Genomic DNA, 17,682 nt, shown 5'->3' with positions numbered 1-17,682 from the left:
CCGAGCTCTGAACCCTATTTAAGTGAGGGTGAAAACAACGTCTTCGTGTGAATTTATTCACCGTGCGGGCCTAGCAAGTAGCCTTCGGGATTCATATACCTTATGTCTTCGTGTGAATTTATTCACCGTGCGGGCATAAGGGAATGTGTCCTCTCGAGTTTAACTTAGTCCACACAAGCCTGTGATGGGTTTAGGACTAAGGGTCTGGCAAGCCCAAGGGGGCACCGACAAGGAGAACTCGGGTATCATTTTTTAGAACCTAAACCGGGAGATTATGGAGAATTAGAGCCCACCCCAAAACCTCATTTCAAACCCTAAGATGCCTGATTTATTTCCTGCTTTACTTTCTGTTCAAAGCATGCGAACTAGACAAATATGCGGTTAGGATTTGTTTGAAATTAACATGCGGGATAGAGATCATGTTCGGGTAGGAATAATAAGCATGTGGGGTAGATATCATGTGGGGTAGGATTTTTCATTTTTTATTGTTTTGATTTACCTCACTAACTCTTTTTATTTTTTGTTCTCTCATTTTGTTCTCATCATTATCATCATTTAAAAGAGGTGTTGATCCACCAAAAACATGTTTTTTAAACATAAATAATTTGCATTAATGGACAAAAGGGTTGTAATACAAGAGATGAAAATGCAAAGGAAAATCTACAAGACGACTATGTGTCACATTTAATCCAGAAGACGTGGTGCCCACAATTGAAGAGTATATCACTCTGCTACATTATAAAGGACTCAGAATGAACCGGTTCTATATCAAGCACAATGAAAGTCTATCTTTGAAGAACTGACTAGCAGAGGTTGCAGGGGCAAGATGAAGGCTACTGATCTTGGGAGTCCCTTCAAAGACAACAATGGCAAAACGATAGCTGAAATTGGAGACCATTGCTGACGAATTCAAGAAATAGACAAATGAACTTCATATAGTTCCTATCAATTAAGGGCTCCAATGACGTTTTCGTTGGGAATAGGTTCAACAAAAGATAAATGCCAGAAATATAGTCATTCGAGACTTCTTGGGCCAGTACAAAAAGTAACTCAACATTTGCACGGTTCATTAAGAGAAGCCATAACGGTTCGACAGGTTATTCAAATGGTGACAGACGAAGGCAGAAGACTAGTTAACATTTCAGAAGTTGTTAGGATATTTTTGTCTCTTAAAAGATAAAACATTTTTTTCTTCAATAAGGATTATTTCTAATAACATACATATTTTTTGGATCAATGCCTCGAACATTGCATGCATCATACATTCCTGCATATTTCGCATTACTTTTCTCTTTTTTATTACATTCACATGTCTCATAAAAAATGAGAACATTTCGATCCTATGACATATAAGGAGCTTTACCAACAGTTGTTTGACGCACATGTGGTGTCACCATATCTAGAGAAATCCATGAAGCCCCGTACCCCAGGTAGTATGATGAGAACGCTCATTGCGAATATCATAGCGGTGTCCCAGGGCGCACTATCGAGAACTACTACGCATTCAAGAGAGTCGTACAGAAGATGCGTAACCAGGACTGGATCGAATTCAACAACTTGGGGGTATCCAAGTGAGGAAGATCACTTCATCATTTGAGGCATTCTGTTTGAATTTGTTTTTTTTCATTTTTTTCTCAAGTTTTTGTAAGGACTTTTAAAGAAATTTATGTTACTTTAATGTTAAGCAATGAATCACATTTGCAAACTTGCAATTCTTTGAATATCATTTGAATTAAGAAACTCTGTAAATGGTTCAAAGTTACAGATCTTTGACGAAGTAACATGATTTAAAACAAGGACTTTGACATTACCCAGAATATACACTCAAACACTGTACCTTGCTCTTGCAATTAACCAATATAACATTTTCCTTTCATAAGGTGCGGACAACATGGAACATCATTTGCATATGACATTACTATGCTTTTTATTTAAGACGTTTAATGATGATCATTATCTTTACAGATGGAATAGTCGAGTAAGTGAATCTAGTTTAGGTCAGTTGCTTGAAAATTGAACTCTAAAGATGAGATTCTTTAACTTTTAACAACACCTAGGCTATAACAGGTTCTTCTTGACAATCTTAAGAAATTAAATCCGTAAAAACTGAGCTATTCCGCTAAGGCAATTGGTTATAGAGAAAACTCGAAAGCCCTGGCTTTATGAATAGATTGCGTTCAAACCATGACATTGCTCGGACACTTGGCAACTCGGTGTTTGCTCCACTGCTATTGTCAGGCTGAAAACTTTGTGATGAGATGAACCCTTTAGTTAACCTGATAAAAGTGATTATAATATTAAGCTTTCCCTCTAAAGCAATTGGTTAAACTCCCCGGCTTTATGGATTTGGCTAGCCAGATAATGGCAAATTAAATCAAATTTATCTAAACAAGGAATTTTCGGTAATGATGGACTAAGGGAGTTAAGGAACACCTGTTATAGTCAAATTCACACGAGCACTCAAGAATTTCATTTTTAGACCGATATTTCTGCACTATCTTTGTTAGAAGAACTTACAAAACTTGAACAAAAAAAAAGATTTCAGAGAACCGAAATAGAAGGTCTAGTAATTGATCATGCTAGTTGCGACATTTTGTCCGCATGCAATTAAAATGCCAAGTCAATCAATGACCGAAAAGTGACATTTTTTAGAAGGCCAACCCAAAGCCAACTCATCCATTTGAACATTTGTCAAAGAACTGTAACTCTAAAAGCATTAAAAGAGCTATTGATTCCTTTGATATTCTTTGAACTCACGTTTATAATTTGATTCAATTGCGAACAATATTTTATATAATTTTTTCCCTCCTAAAACAAGTAAAAGGAGAAAACCATTTTCAAACAGGACAGTCTCAAATATGAAAAGTCTGTAAACCCAAAGCTCGAGAAGTAAATGGGGCATGATCGATTCCAAGGACCAGATTGGCAGACAAAACACGAGACTCAAATTCAAGAGATAAAACATAACTCATTCATGTTGCATGCATCTTACACATATTTAAGAGCATCACATTTATCATTTTCAGCATACATAATTTTTTGTAACCTTTTGAGTCAAGTTTCAACTTCACGACGAAAGATCCTCGATTCAAAAGCACATTCAAAAGTTGATGGTGGTTGTTCAACTTCACAGCGAAGGGGCGACTGACTGTCAACAAACAATTTTTTAGTTAAACACTAGACTCCAATCTAAGAGATAAAACATAACTCATTCATGTTGCATGCATCTTAGACATATTTAAGAGCATTGCATTTATCATTTTTAGTATACATAATTTTTTGCAGCCTTTTGAGTCAAGTTTCAACTTCACGACGAAAGATCCTCGATTCAAAAGCACATTCAAAAGTTGATGGTGGTTGTTCAACTTCACAGCGAAAGGGCGACTGACTGTCAACAAACAACATTTCAGTTTCATTCAGAGTCAATTTCAACTTCACAGCGAAGGATATTAGACTCGAGACAGCACAAGCTCAACTTCACAGCGAAGGAGCGATTGACTGTCAACAAACAATTTCCTAGTTTCAGAGCCAATTTCAACTTCACGATGAAGGATATTGGACTCGAAACAGCACAAGCTTGGATTTCAACTTCACGACGAAGGATATTCAAGTCAAGGCTCAACTTAACGACGAAGGGGTCACTCACAATTTCAACTTCACGATAAAGGGAATCGTGCACACAAGCAGCATTCATCTTCAGATTTGGATTTCAACTTCACGACGAAGGATATCAAACTCAAAGAATGAGTGTCTGTTAAAAAACTTTCCATTTTCATATCTAATTTCAACTTCACGGCGAAGGATATTGGACTCGAAACGACACAATTTTCTCGAGAGTAGATTTCAACTTCACGACGAAGGATATCTAGCTCGAAGACAAACTTCACAATAAACCACGGTTTCAACTTCACGGTGAATGGAATCGTGTCCGCCCGCAACATACAATACTTGGATTTCAACTTCACGACGAAGGATATTCAAGTCAAGGCTCAACTTCACGACGAAGGGGGCATCTACGATTTCAACTCCACAATGGAGGATATCGTACCCACGCATCCACAATTTCAACTCCATGACGGAGGATATCGTGTCATTTGAGGCTCAACTTCACGACGAAGGGGCTTCCCAGTTTCATAGCCAATTTCAACTTCACGGCGGAGGATATTGGACTCGAAACAATACAACTCACTTGGATTTCAACTTCACGACGAAGGATATCCAATTCAAGGCTCAACTTCACAACGAATGGGCCATTTACGGTTTTAACTTCACGACGAAGGGAATCATACCCACCAGCAACATTCATCTTCAAGAACAAGCAGATTATCGATCGCCTTTGAGATTGTTTCTCTCGAAACAAGGGGTCGTCTCGCTTGCTCAAAACAAAGTTTTGTCTCTCTTGAAACAAAATTTTGCCTCCCTTGAGACAGTTTCTCTTGAAACACAAAAAAAAACCTTTGAAAATGTTTCTCATGAAACACCAAACCTTTGAGTTCGAATACACTCAGCTCCAAGGTATATCATTTACAACATAGCTCAAGACAAGAAGGGCTATTTGCCAACAAAAGACCTTCAAGTTCGACTACGCTCAGCTCCAAGGCACATTATTTGCAGAATAGCTTAAGTCAAGAAGGGCTATCTGCCAACCAAAAACTGACGAGTTTGATTTCATTCAGCTCGATGACAGTTAGAAACAACTTTCTGAAAGAATTTTCAAGCTGAAATCTTTAAATCGAGAAGAAGACAAAGGCCCAATTCCGGGAAGCCCAATCACATTTGAGAACACCAGACAAAAACTGATTGTCTTTTTTCGTCTTTTCCCTATTCTTGTTAACACAAAAATGTGCAAAGAGGAGCAGTTGTAGACACCCGTTTTTGTCCGGGTTTAAAAAAAATATATTATATTATATTTTATTATTATTATTATTAAATTTTTTATTATTTTGCAGGGACCATTTCCAACAAACTACCCAACAACCCCACTATCCCACTTTCTTTTTTGATTAAAAGATATGTCCTTGGAAAAGCCTTGGAACTGTGCAACCTAGTCCGGATTCCATGGGAATCGTTGCTTGCAGGACTTCGTGGTTCCGTGATTCCCGGGTCATGGATAAACGTGTTGTCCACCAGAACCATGTGAACTCTTTATATGCAACTCTATCCGCCAACAACAGGAGGGGGTACAAGCGAAAAAATGGCAGTTCAATGCAATCCAATGATGGATGGGGCCTTGCTTGGATCAACTCCACCCTCTTCATTTTCTCTCTTCATCATTGTTACACTTCTGTAACCACACTGTAAAACCAGAAAGCTTCCACCTCTTTTCATCGTCTACCTCAAAGCTTTCATTTTTCCACCTCCAAACTATATTCTCAACTTCAAAAATGGTTCGTACGTGAGGAAGCAGTTGTTGTGAACTTGAAGCTGGTAACCCTCCGATGGATAATGGAGTCTGAGGAGAAGCTTGGTTGGTTTTCCACAAGCAGCGGCGAGTCTTTGTTCAAGGAAGAAATGACAGTCCCTCTATTGTCCAAGAAGATTGTGAAAAAGTGTGTCAAAGAGTTCAAGCAGCCATTGAACCTGAAACTTTTCGAGGGAGCTTACAAGTACGTGTCAGAGCTAGGAAGGAGGAAGCAATTCGATGTGATGAGGTTCTTGCAGAGAGTCAGGTGCTGGGACTGGGAGTATCGTCAACATCCTGTAATTGTGTGAGTTAACCACCCGACAAGGCTCGTCGCTTGGGATACAAAGCCAAGCAGGGTTATGTTATCTATCGTGTTCGTGTGAGATGGGGTGGTAGGAAGAGACCAATACCCAAAGGTATTGTGTATGGGAAACCCATAAACCAGGATGTCACCCAGCTCAAATTTCAGCGCAGCAAGTTTAAGCTGTGCAAGGTTCGTTCTGTCCAATTTGTCCAGAAAGGTATTCCATACCTCCATACATATGATGGGCTTACAATCCACTAGCCTTTAAATATATTATAAATGGGGCCATGTTTTAATAGCTAACCCATTTGCATGGGGTGAATCCACGAGATAATGTTCTCGAACTTTTTTATTCACGAGATAATGCACATCCCAGATTAATTGCTGAAATGGGGTGAATTCTACAGTGGCATCCGGGCGAGCTTGGAGGTCGCCATGGCATCCGGGCGACCTTGGAGGTCTCCATGGCATCCGGGCGACCTTGGAGGTCGCCATGGCATCCGAGCGACCTGTGTGGTGTTTTGCAAAGGAGCAGGTGTAGGTCGCCATGCAATCAAATAGTATTGGAGCATGCTTGGGGGAGTTGTGGGATGCATGTGGGAGCTGTGCATGGGACGTGGGAACTGTGCATGGGCCATGTACGTCGAACAATGTAGGTCACCATGGAGTCACGGCATGGTAGGTAGGTCACCATGGAGTCTCGGCGACCAAGCTCCGTTGCAGCTAGATTCTAGATGAGAGATTCTTGCATCCGTAGCTGCATGCGTTAGGAGATTCCTGCATCCGTAGCTGCATGCGTTGCATCCATAGCTGATAGATTCTTGCATCCGTAGCTGCATGTGTTGCATCCATAGTTGCGTTATTACAGCGTTAATTTAGCTGCCAAATGCAGCAAATATTATTGTTCAATTGCAGCCTTTTAATGCTCAATAGTTATACGATGCAATGCTAATATTATTTGCTTCAACAGTCAAATTTAATGACTCTGTCCAACGCTCAGTTGCTTTATATAAAGGATATGGGGTTTAGGGTAGAAGCACAAGCAGAACCAGAAGCATAAGCACATATAAACTTTGCCGAGAGAAAGAAAAGGAAGAAGAATAAAAGAAGATAAAGGCTCAAACATAGTTCGTGAGGTAATTTTTTTATTGTTTAATTTAGTTTATTATATGAAATTATTAGTTTGTTAGTTTCGGGTAAAACTAAAATCTAGTTAATTAGTTTGTTAGTATAAATTATTAGTTTGTTAGTTTAAGTTATAGTATATTAGTTTATTAGTTTAAGTTATATATTATATTATATAAAAAATTAGTTAATTGTTTCTTAGTTTAAGTTATTAAATATAAAAAATATTAATTAATTTGTTAGTGTCTTTAAACGTATATTAGGTTGTTCGTTGAAGTTGAAGTCATATTATAAAAAAATTAATTAGTGCTTAATTAGTTTGTTATTTTAACTAAGTTATATTATAATAAAGAAATAGTTTATTAGTTTAAGGTATATTATAATATATTAGATTATATAAAATTAATTTGTGGGAGCTATTGTTGTTTAAATAAATATTTTGTTTACACATACAGGACATTATTTCACAACATTTGCCCACGTACAGATTGATTCGAAGAAAGAAACAAGGCAGGAAAAGAAAGTAAAGGAAGAAGGCATAAAGACGTGAGTAATTTATTATTTTTTGTTGTCCATTTTTTGTTGTTGTGTATGTGTAAATTACTTAGTTAGTAAGTTTATATTAGAATATATAAACTAATTTGTGCGAGATAACTTAGTTAGTAAGTTTATTAGTAAGCAATCAATCAAGTTAAATAATAAATTTTATTTGATCATTAATATAATAGTATATTATATTATATTTAATGATTTATGAAATTATCTTATCTAATTTTTTAATCTAAATTAATTTATTTTTTTATTTGTAGAGAAAATGAGCAACAACTTTTTCACGATTGTCCATTATAATGGACAGATTATGGAAAATGAGGTCGGAGTAGTTTTTCAGTCTGAAAAACCAATAAAATATGATGTTCAAAAAAGACATCACATTTATAGAAATGAAGCATAAGATAGAAAGAAAAATTCGAGCTGCAGTTGATGGTTTGAGGTATAGGTTTATGATATGCTCTAACCCAGTCAGATATGCTGCAGTTCCACTTGAAGAAGATGATGATATTGGAACCATGGTTGGATTACATGAGTCAACCAATATAGCAGTTATTGAATTATTTGTTGATGTGCGTAACATATGTGATGTTCCTGGGTCATCAAGAGGTGTGGCTCAAAATCCATCTGAAATGTCTTTATATAGTCAGTTTGAGGAGCCGACATACAGGTTCCCGAACAGTTTTATGGCACTATTGGAAAGTGTAAATGAAGTCGGGGGGGACATCTACAGCAGCAGAGTATGAGACGAGAAACATACCGGAATTGGTTGTTGATATTGACATTGAAAATCGATGGGGAGAAATTCATGATGATTCAAGCGAAGATGAAGAAACTGAAGAACCCGTTTTGGGCGGCGACGAAAATATTTTTGGTGGAGGTGCAATTGATGAAGTTCCGACACCGTATGAAGCTACTCCTCACATGTACGAGATAGACTATGATGCAATGAGGGCACCTGAATTCCCAGACATGCCACATTTACCTCTGTACCAAATGACTGAATCATTCGATAATTCTGGTGAATTTTCAGTTGGGGTGCAATTCAGAGGAAAAAATGAAGCTACGCTGGCGATTAAAGAGTACTGCATCAAATGCCATGTTGATGTCCATGTTGCAGAGTCCAACCAGAAAACCCTATACGCAAAGTGTGTAAAATATGGCCCAGAGTGCAAGTGGAAGATCAGAGTGTCGAAAAATCAAAGGCACGATGTTTGGGTCATCACGAGGTACAATGGTTCGCACACATGTTTGCGAAACTCCATCGAACAAGACCACCGACTATTGGACTCCGATGTAATATGTGAATACGTGAAGGCGATGGTTGAAAAGGATCCAAGGATATCTTGTTCAATGTTAGCTGCATCTATTCGAAGCCAATTTGGATATCAAGTAAAATATGGCAAGGTGTGGAATGCGAAAATGAAGGCAATGAAGTTGACGTATAGAGATTGGGATACATCGTACAATGAGCTACCACATTTGCTACAAGCAATGAAGCGATTTATCCCAGGAACTATAGTGAAGTCTCAAACCATGCCCGCATATGACGAAGAAGGTCAACTTCTGCCAGGGAAGAAAATATTTCATAGACTATTTTGGGCATTCAAGGCATGTATTGAAGGATTTCCATTTTGCAAACGTATGATCCAAGTAGATGGTACGTGGTTGTATGGTCAATATAGGCATGTACTTTTGATGGCAGTTGCTCAAGATGGTGAGCGAAATATCTTCCCAATTGCATTCGCCATTGTTGAGGGAGAGACAACAGAGGCTTGGGATTTCTTTCTGACCAATCTACGTCAATATGTCGTTCGTGAAGATGGAGTTTGCTTGATATCTGATAGAGGAACGGGTATTTTGGCGGCAATTGAACGACCAGGAAGTCGTTGGATACCTCCGTATGCATATCCGACATTTTGTATCCGTCATATTGGCAAGAATAGTATCGACCAGTTTCATAACGCACATATTCGTAGCGAGATAGTCAGCATGGGTAAGTTTTATTTTCAATATTTGTGTATTTTTTACGTGGTTTTTTTAATTACGGTTTAACACAATATATTATGGAACAGGATACGAACTACGTCGACCAAATTTTGACAAGAGATTGGAGAATTTGAAGGTATTTTACGATGATCAGCGTGTTTGGAAGTGGGCTTCAAAAATACCGCGGGAAAAATGGTCGCAAGCATACGATGAAGGTCGGAGATACGGACATATGACCACAAACCTTGTTGAGGCCATTAATTCGGTACTAAAAGGTACACGCCATCTCCCAATAGCGAGTGTGGTGAAAGAGACGTACTTTAGACTGGGTAAAGTTTGGTCGGACAAAGGCAAGGAAATTGAGAGTCTCATAAATAGAGGTAAAACTTGGGCTCCTACAGTGGTGGAATCAATGGAAGCAAATGAGCGATTGGCAACATCAATGGTTGTTCATAATTTCGACCGAGTGGTCATACTTTTATCGTGTCGTGCATACGTCGTAACGTCGGAGGAGAAGACCAAACATTTAGAGTTGATTTACGACATAAATGGTGTGATTGTGGTTTTTTTCAGGCATGGAAATATCCATGTGCTCATGCAGTCGCTGCATGTATGTATGCTGGTGTAAGCGCATACACTTATGTTGATGAATGCTTCCACCTACGTAGGATATTAAATGTCTACAGCTATGTGTTCAGACAGATCCCGAATGAATCATATTGGCCCAAAAAGGATCATGATGAATGGCTACCAAATCCAATGCTTCGCAGAAGTCCAAAGGGTCGACCTGAGTCCACTAGAATTCATACCAGTATGGATTTCCATGCTATAGAGAGAGGTCAAGCAAAGAGATGCGGATTATGTAGGGGTGAAGGCCATTCAAAAAACAATTGTCCTAATTTACCAAGATATAGGCCTCATCATAAGTAATCATATATGTATTTCTATGTATTTATTAATCATTATAAAAATTATTTAATAATGATTTAAATATTTAATGATTTGATGATTTAGTAATGATTTGATAATAATCATTATAGTAATGATTTGATAATAATCATTATAATAATGATTTAGTAATAATCATTATAAAAATGATTTAATAATGATTTAAATATTTAATGATTTGATGATTTAGTAATGATTTGATAATAATCATTATAGTAATGATTTGATAATAATCATTATAATAATGATTTAGTAATAATCATTATAAAAATGATTTAATAATGATTTAAATATTTAATGATTTGATGATTTAGTAATGATTTGATAATAATCATTATAATAATGATTTTATAATAATTATTTAGTTATTATTTAGTAATTATTTATAATAATTATTTATAATAATGATTTAATACTAATGATTTAATAATTATTACTAATAATTATAGAATACTAACAAATGAGTGTACAAGTGTGGATTACTGAGTTTAAATTTATACATAGTCGAATTTATTAATGATTTTTAAATATTTAATGATTTGATACTAATGATTTACTAATTATTATTAATAAGGATTTATTGTTAATATTTAATTATTTGATACTAATGATTTAAAATAGTTGATTTACTAAATATTTAATTATTTGATACTAGTAATGATTTGATACTAAAAATCATTGTTAAGGTTAAAAAAACTAGTCTAATTTCAATAAATAATTTGTAATAAATAGCAAACGAGTTTACAATTGTTGTCGATGCCAGGGTGTTGTTGAATGATAATGTCGGGGCGGACGTCTGATACGTTGTGGCCGTTGTGGCTCAGGAGTATTGTACCCATCCCCCTCATTCATTGGGGGTATTTGAACTGTCATGTGTTCAAAGTCATACGTCGACGAAAACGTAGGAGAATAGATGGGTGCCTCAGGCTGCACAAACTCTGGTATGTATGCCGGGACAGTAGAATCATCAACTGCGTGATGCAACGATTGTGGTGCGCTATTATCCACATCGGTCATTTCCACTTCAGGTTGTAGAGATGAACTCCCACTCCCACTCGGTAGAGAGTATTCAGCTTTACCAAATCTTTTCTTAAACCTCAAAAATTGTCGCCTCTCTACTATTGTTGTGAGGAATGGCTTTCCATTATCCAAAAAATAAGCAAGGTAAGCCGAAGTCTCAAAATTAAAGTCGTCGTCTTGAATGGCGTCAAGAGTTGGCATGAATGAAGCCCTATTGTTCCAAGCATTAATATAGGTTGCATGCTTCTCAACCCAATTAACGCTTTCTTTACGACGACCATCAAATATGTGCAGGTCGTCATGCGTCTCAACCCAATTCACTGGACGACGACCATCTAAGTTTTGGAGGAGGTCATGATCCCATGGACTCCGCGGAATAGGTTGGTGGAAGTGGAATTGCCTCAGCACTCTATCCCCAAATTGGATCTCAACAAAAGCAAAATTGATCAATGGTGTAACAGTACACCAATATTGAAACCCATCTAAAATACCGTGCGGTATCAACGCAAATAATTCTTCATTCATGTATGGTCTCCAATTAAACTGTAAAATTACAAAAACAATAAAATTGATTTAAATCAAATAATATAGTTAATTTAAATAATAATTAAAAAATACAGATTATGCATACCTCCTTTTTGGCCTTAATGTCGATCTTCAACCTGAACTCTTTAATGTTGTTGTGCACCAACCCTGTGCCTTCAATTTTATGCCTCCATCTGTATATCAATCAAAACAAAAATAGAGACATTTTGTTCAATAATTTTAATCAAAATAAATATTTTTTTAATTAATATTTTATATTAAAATAGAGGATTCATATTACCTTCCGGTAAGTGGAAAGTCAACTGCAGTCCGACTAATCGGTGTCAAAAACGGAAGTCTATGCCAAGCCCATGATTGTAGCAGCAACAGACATCCACCGATTTATACTGTATTATTATCATTCACGACTAATGACGCCTTGCACATCTCACGATACAAGAACACCAATATCACCGAACCCCAGCTATATTGCCTACAATTCTCAAAATTTGTTAAAAAAAGAAGATACTGAGTGTGAACATAACTACCGGATTTATCATGCATCAAAATTCCCCCAATCAATTGTAGTATATATGCTCGTGTTGCATATATAATTTCGTGCTCCGTACTATTTGGTTGAAGTTGAAATTCATTCTTCAACCATGACAACCTCACCCGCCACCCTCTACACTCTGGTGGTACGGGCACTTTCCCAAGAAACAAGTTGCAAAGTTGTTCCACCTTATTAAACTCATGTGACATTACCACCGACATCCCATTAGTTTGGACCCCGAGTTGCATTGCCACATCCTCCAAAGTTATCGTGCATTCGCCACACGGCAAATGAAACGTGTGCGTTTCTGGTCTCCAACGTTCAATCAACGCACTGATCAAACCTGGGACCAACTTGTAATCTCGCACAAATGTTATATACCAAAATCCAGCCTCTTGCAAATTTTATTCTATCAGTGGGTGTGGCTTGGGCACTTTATGTAGTCGAAGACGAAGGACTCGCTGCTCGTCCTCCTACAATTAAATATTTCAAAAAAATTATCACAATCATAAAATAATATTCAAATATTTATTAATTATAATTCATTAAACAAATATTTTATTCACCATTATTCCCAAATGACTTGAAATATGCTCATTGTCAAGCCTCAACAGTGGAATTTGGTCAGCCATTGGAATGAATCTGTAAAAAAAATTAAACAACAATATTTAAAAAATCATTTAATATAATCTAATATAAACTAACTAACTAATTTACAACACTAAACTTTAATATAATAACTTATAATATAATAAACTAATAAACTAATAAACTAAACTTTTTAAAATATAAGTTAAACGTAAACGCTAAACCCTTAAACAACTAATAAAATATTCTTTTATATAACTAAAACTAACTAATAAACTATTTTTTCATTATAATATACTACTAATAAACTTACTAACTAATTTTTTATATAATATAAATTCAACAAACAAATATAACTTAACTATTTAACTAACACAAACTAATTAAATAATTTTTTATATAACTAACTATTAACAAAACAAACTAATTAATTATTTTTTAACTATATAACTATCAAACATATACTAATTAAATAATTTTTAATTTATGTATACTATAACTTAAACTAACAATCATATAACCCTAAACTAACAAACTAATTAACTGTTTTTTGTTTTACCCTAAACCCTAAACTAACAAATTAAACATTTATAATAATAAACTAATTTAAATATAAAAATTTTTACCTTATCTCCCTTTCTTCTTCTTACTTTCCTTTCTCCCTTTCTTTCTTTCTCGGCTGCAGTCTCTTCTTCCTTTCTTCGGTTGCAATCTCGGCGACCAAGCTCTGGCTGCAATCTCTTCTCCCTTTCTTTCTTTCTTTCTTTTATGTTCTCACGATAATGCACACCCCATATATAATTTAGGTGTCACCGGCTGCCTCAATTATTTCACCAATAATTGTGCAATTGCAGCTATGATAGCAGCTGATTTCACGCAGCAATGGTTCAATAATTGTACCAATAATTCACTGCTCAAATGGTTCACATGCATGCATCAATAGCTGTAGGCATGTAGCGGGGAGCAGGAGGGGAGCACGTGAAGGAATCTCAGTTGTGGCTGCATGTGCATGCATGAGGTCTCGTGAGCTAGGACTACATGGCGACCTACATGGTCGCCGGGACTACATGACGACCTACAAGGTCGCCCAGACTGCATGGCGACCTCTCCATTGGCTCGTATGGCTCGTATATGGCTTGTATGGCTCGTATTCGTATGTCACCCCGTATGTCGCCCGGATTGCATGGCGTCCTACAAGATCGCCTGGATTGCATGGCGACCTATGGCCATCACTGTAGAATTCACCCCATTTCAACAATTAATCTGGGATGTGCATTATCTCGTGAATAAAAAAGTTCGAGAACATTATCTCGTGAATTCACCCCATTTGCATGTAACCCACGTGTATTTTTTTTTAAAATTTATTTTATTGTATTATTATTTCCTTTTTTACTAACTTTTATTTATCTTTGTTATCTATTATATTTATTTTGTTATTATTATTATATTAATATTTTTTTCTTTTTTCATTTTTTTCTATTTTTCTACAATATAACATTTTTTACTTTCGAGGGATATTTTCAATCGATCAAAGGTAAGTAATTCGAATCAAATTTTTAAATTTAAATTTTAATTTTAATTTTTGCAATTAAAGACAACCGACAAATTAATTGGTACCGAAAGGGCGGTTCAAGGGTGCTAATCATTCTTTGACCGTAACCGACTCCCGAATCCGACATATTTATGGTAAAACGCAGATCAGGTAAGATGGTGTCCGATCAACCTAAATATTTTTTTAAAATGATCGGTGGCGACTCTAACCCAATTATTCAAGTCGAAGCCCAATTCCGGGTCTAGCCGAAAGACGGCTCCGAAAAATATAAAAATAACAATAAATTGAGTAAGTGAAAATTGAGTGAGTAAAATATGAGAGAGAATATAGTTAAGTGACTAAATTTATAATTTACCCTTTTTCGTTAAGATGCATCCTAACATCAAATTCTTTCCGGAAACAGTATTGATTTTGCCTTGAAACTGAATCCATCACAGTTTGTGTTTGAAGTTGTAAAGCTTACCTAGTATTGATTAAATTGATGAAAGTTGGTTTGATCCACTAAATTTGAAATGCATATTAGGGAATTGAAGTCCATTGTTTTTGCTTGAAGTGGCTATCTCTCGACCCCTTTTACTCGGTTGCTGTCACTTTCACTTTCCCATCTCATAAACTCTACGCCACTACAAACTTGTAAGGGTAAATTATAAATTTTATGACTAAGCTTTATTCTTTCTTCTAGTTTGTTACTTAATTTTAAAAGTTTTTAATTTTCTCACTGAATTTAATACATTAAATTTTTTTGTCACTATGGTGGAACTCAACATTATCTTGCGAGAGGGCCATTTTTTTAAATGTATATATTAATTAAAATATTTTTTGTACTTTTTTCATGTAAATTATATATCGAAATAATAAAAGTAAATTTTATAAATCTTTAAAATTCATTAGTTAACATAAAAGTTCGAAGAAACAAAGTTTATCTAATTTTTTTGTTTGTTCATGATCTCATACAACATGTAACATATAACAATAAAAATATATTAATTTAGTTTAGTAATAAATTCACATTATATAGAAATTTAAACAATAAATTTTGTATGTATATTTATATAATTAAGATATTTATAGACATTTTAATATATATATATATATATATACATGTGTCTTAATTTTTTTTGTTAGAGATGAAAATTCATGAACACATAATAAATTAAAATTATTTGAAATAAACCCATAATTATAAATTGAATTAAAAAATATTTAAAAATAATTGCTTCCAATTGCAATGAAATACTTGATAATTTGATTGATGTCCTCAACTCAACGAAAATCAACAATTCAAAGAAATGAAGAACCAAACAGGGAAAAAAAGAATTTTTTTTATATCTTGAAATGAGATATAAGAAAAGAAAATATATTTTTATTCATTTAAAAATAAAACAACAATATAGAAATATAAATTAATTCTTTTTAATAAATGATATTTAAGTATTTTTTAAAGATGTTTTTTAAATATGTTAAACTTAATAATTTAGGGTTTGGAATTTCGGAAAAGGGAAAATAACTCCGCATCATCAATACCATTAAATATTTAACGGTGGGGTACAAAACTGAAATCTAAACTAAACGATATATATGATTTAAAAAAAATAAAGTTTAAGTACCAAAATAGAACAAAAATAATAATTTATGTACTAAATATGTAATTTACCCGAATTTAATATATATATATATATATATTATTTTTTAATATTTTGGAGGGGACATGGTCCCCACTAGTCTTCACTAAGTTTCGCCCCTACAGTAAGTCGTTTTCTCACTAACGACATTATAAATGGACTGTTATATAAATACAAAATGACGTCCTTTTGGTGAAACTTTTATTTTTTAAAACAGTATCATTTTAACGTCGTTAACTATTTAACGACATAATGACAAAAAGAAAACAAATTATTAAGCTAAGTGAAAAAATTGAAAACTTTAAAGTTCAATGAACAAATTAGGAGAGCGAATAAAATTTAGTGATGAAATTTATAATTTACCCAACTTACAAATTCCTCTCAACACAAAACCACAACGGCCCCAGCCCATGAAATAAAATAATAGTACATGTCATCGTTTTGTTTAACCAAAATAAAAATTAAATTTTAATTAATTTTAGGGGTTTTATCCGTTTAGAGAATTGGACCAAATCCCGCCATTAAAGTAGATCGACGAATTAGTAAACTTCTGTAAAAGTTGTTTTTTTTTATTATTAACAATTCTGTAAAACTTAATTTACTTGTAAATATTCAATTTTTTAGTTGTTATTTTATAAACATTGTAGCAGTTTATCACTTTCTGGATATAAAAAAATCAGAAATTATTTTTTAAAAATAATAATAAAACCACTTAAGTCGTAATATATAAGCCAAGTAATTTATTTTTTTTCTTTTTATTTTTGAAGGGAGCTAAAAGGGAAAATCAATGAAAATCTGTAAAAAAAAAAAGAGAGAGGAAAATTATCTGTTATTTAATTTACTCTTGATTGTAACCGCCGAACTTGGATTATTTTTGACCCATTTTTATACAACGTTAAAAATACACGCTAAATGTTATTTATAGCTTTATCAAGGGGCGTATACCGGGCTTTTAGCAAATATTATTTGAAAAATTGAACAGACCTAATTTTAACAAGGGTAAAGTACACAAATAGTCCCTTGACTATAGGTGATGCTTTGTTGAGTCCTCCGACTATTAAAAGTTATAAAATAGTCACCTGACTATTTAGTATGTTCTAACCTCATTATTTTCAGTTAAGAATTTGAAAACAATATGAGTTGTATTTTAACCTATTGACTGAGATATGATAGTTTTTTGAGATTATGAGATCATATTTTTATCATATTTAAGTCAACAGGTTAACATCTACCTCAGAAGGTCGTCAATTTTTTAAGGAAAATGACGAGTTTGAAACATATTAATTAGTCGGGTGATCATTTTATAATTTTTAATAGTCGGAAGCATCACTCACTATTTGTGTACTTTACGCTTACAAAGGCTTTTAAAGCCAAGTTATTGATAAATCAAGTTAAATGTCTACCTTTTAAAGAAAATTCTAAAAGAAAATTCTAAAAGAAAAATCGGATATGTTCGACAGTTTTACACAGGAACTGGGTTTAGGGTTTCTTTTTTTCACTTGT

Source organism: Hibiscus syriacus, unplaced genomic scaffold (genome assembly GCF_006381635.1).
Source record: "Hibiscus syriacus cultivar Baekdansim isolate YM2019G1 unplaced genomic scaffold, ASM638163v2 tig00000541_pilon, whole genome shotgun sequence".
Classification (NCBI taxonomy): domain Eukaryota; kingdom Viridiplantae; phylum Streptophyta; class Magnoliopsida; order Malvales; family Malvaceae; genus Hibiscus; species Hibiscus syriacus.
This window is presented reverse-complemented; position numbering follows the sequence as displayed.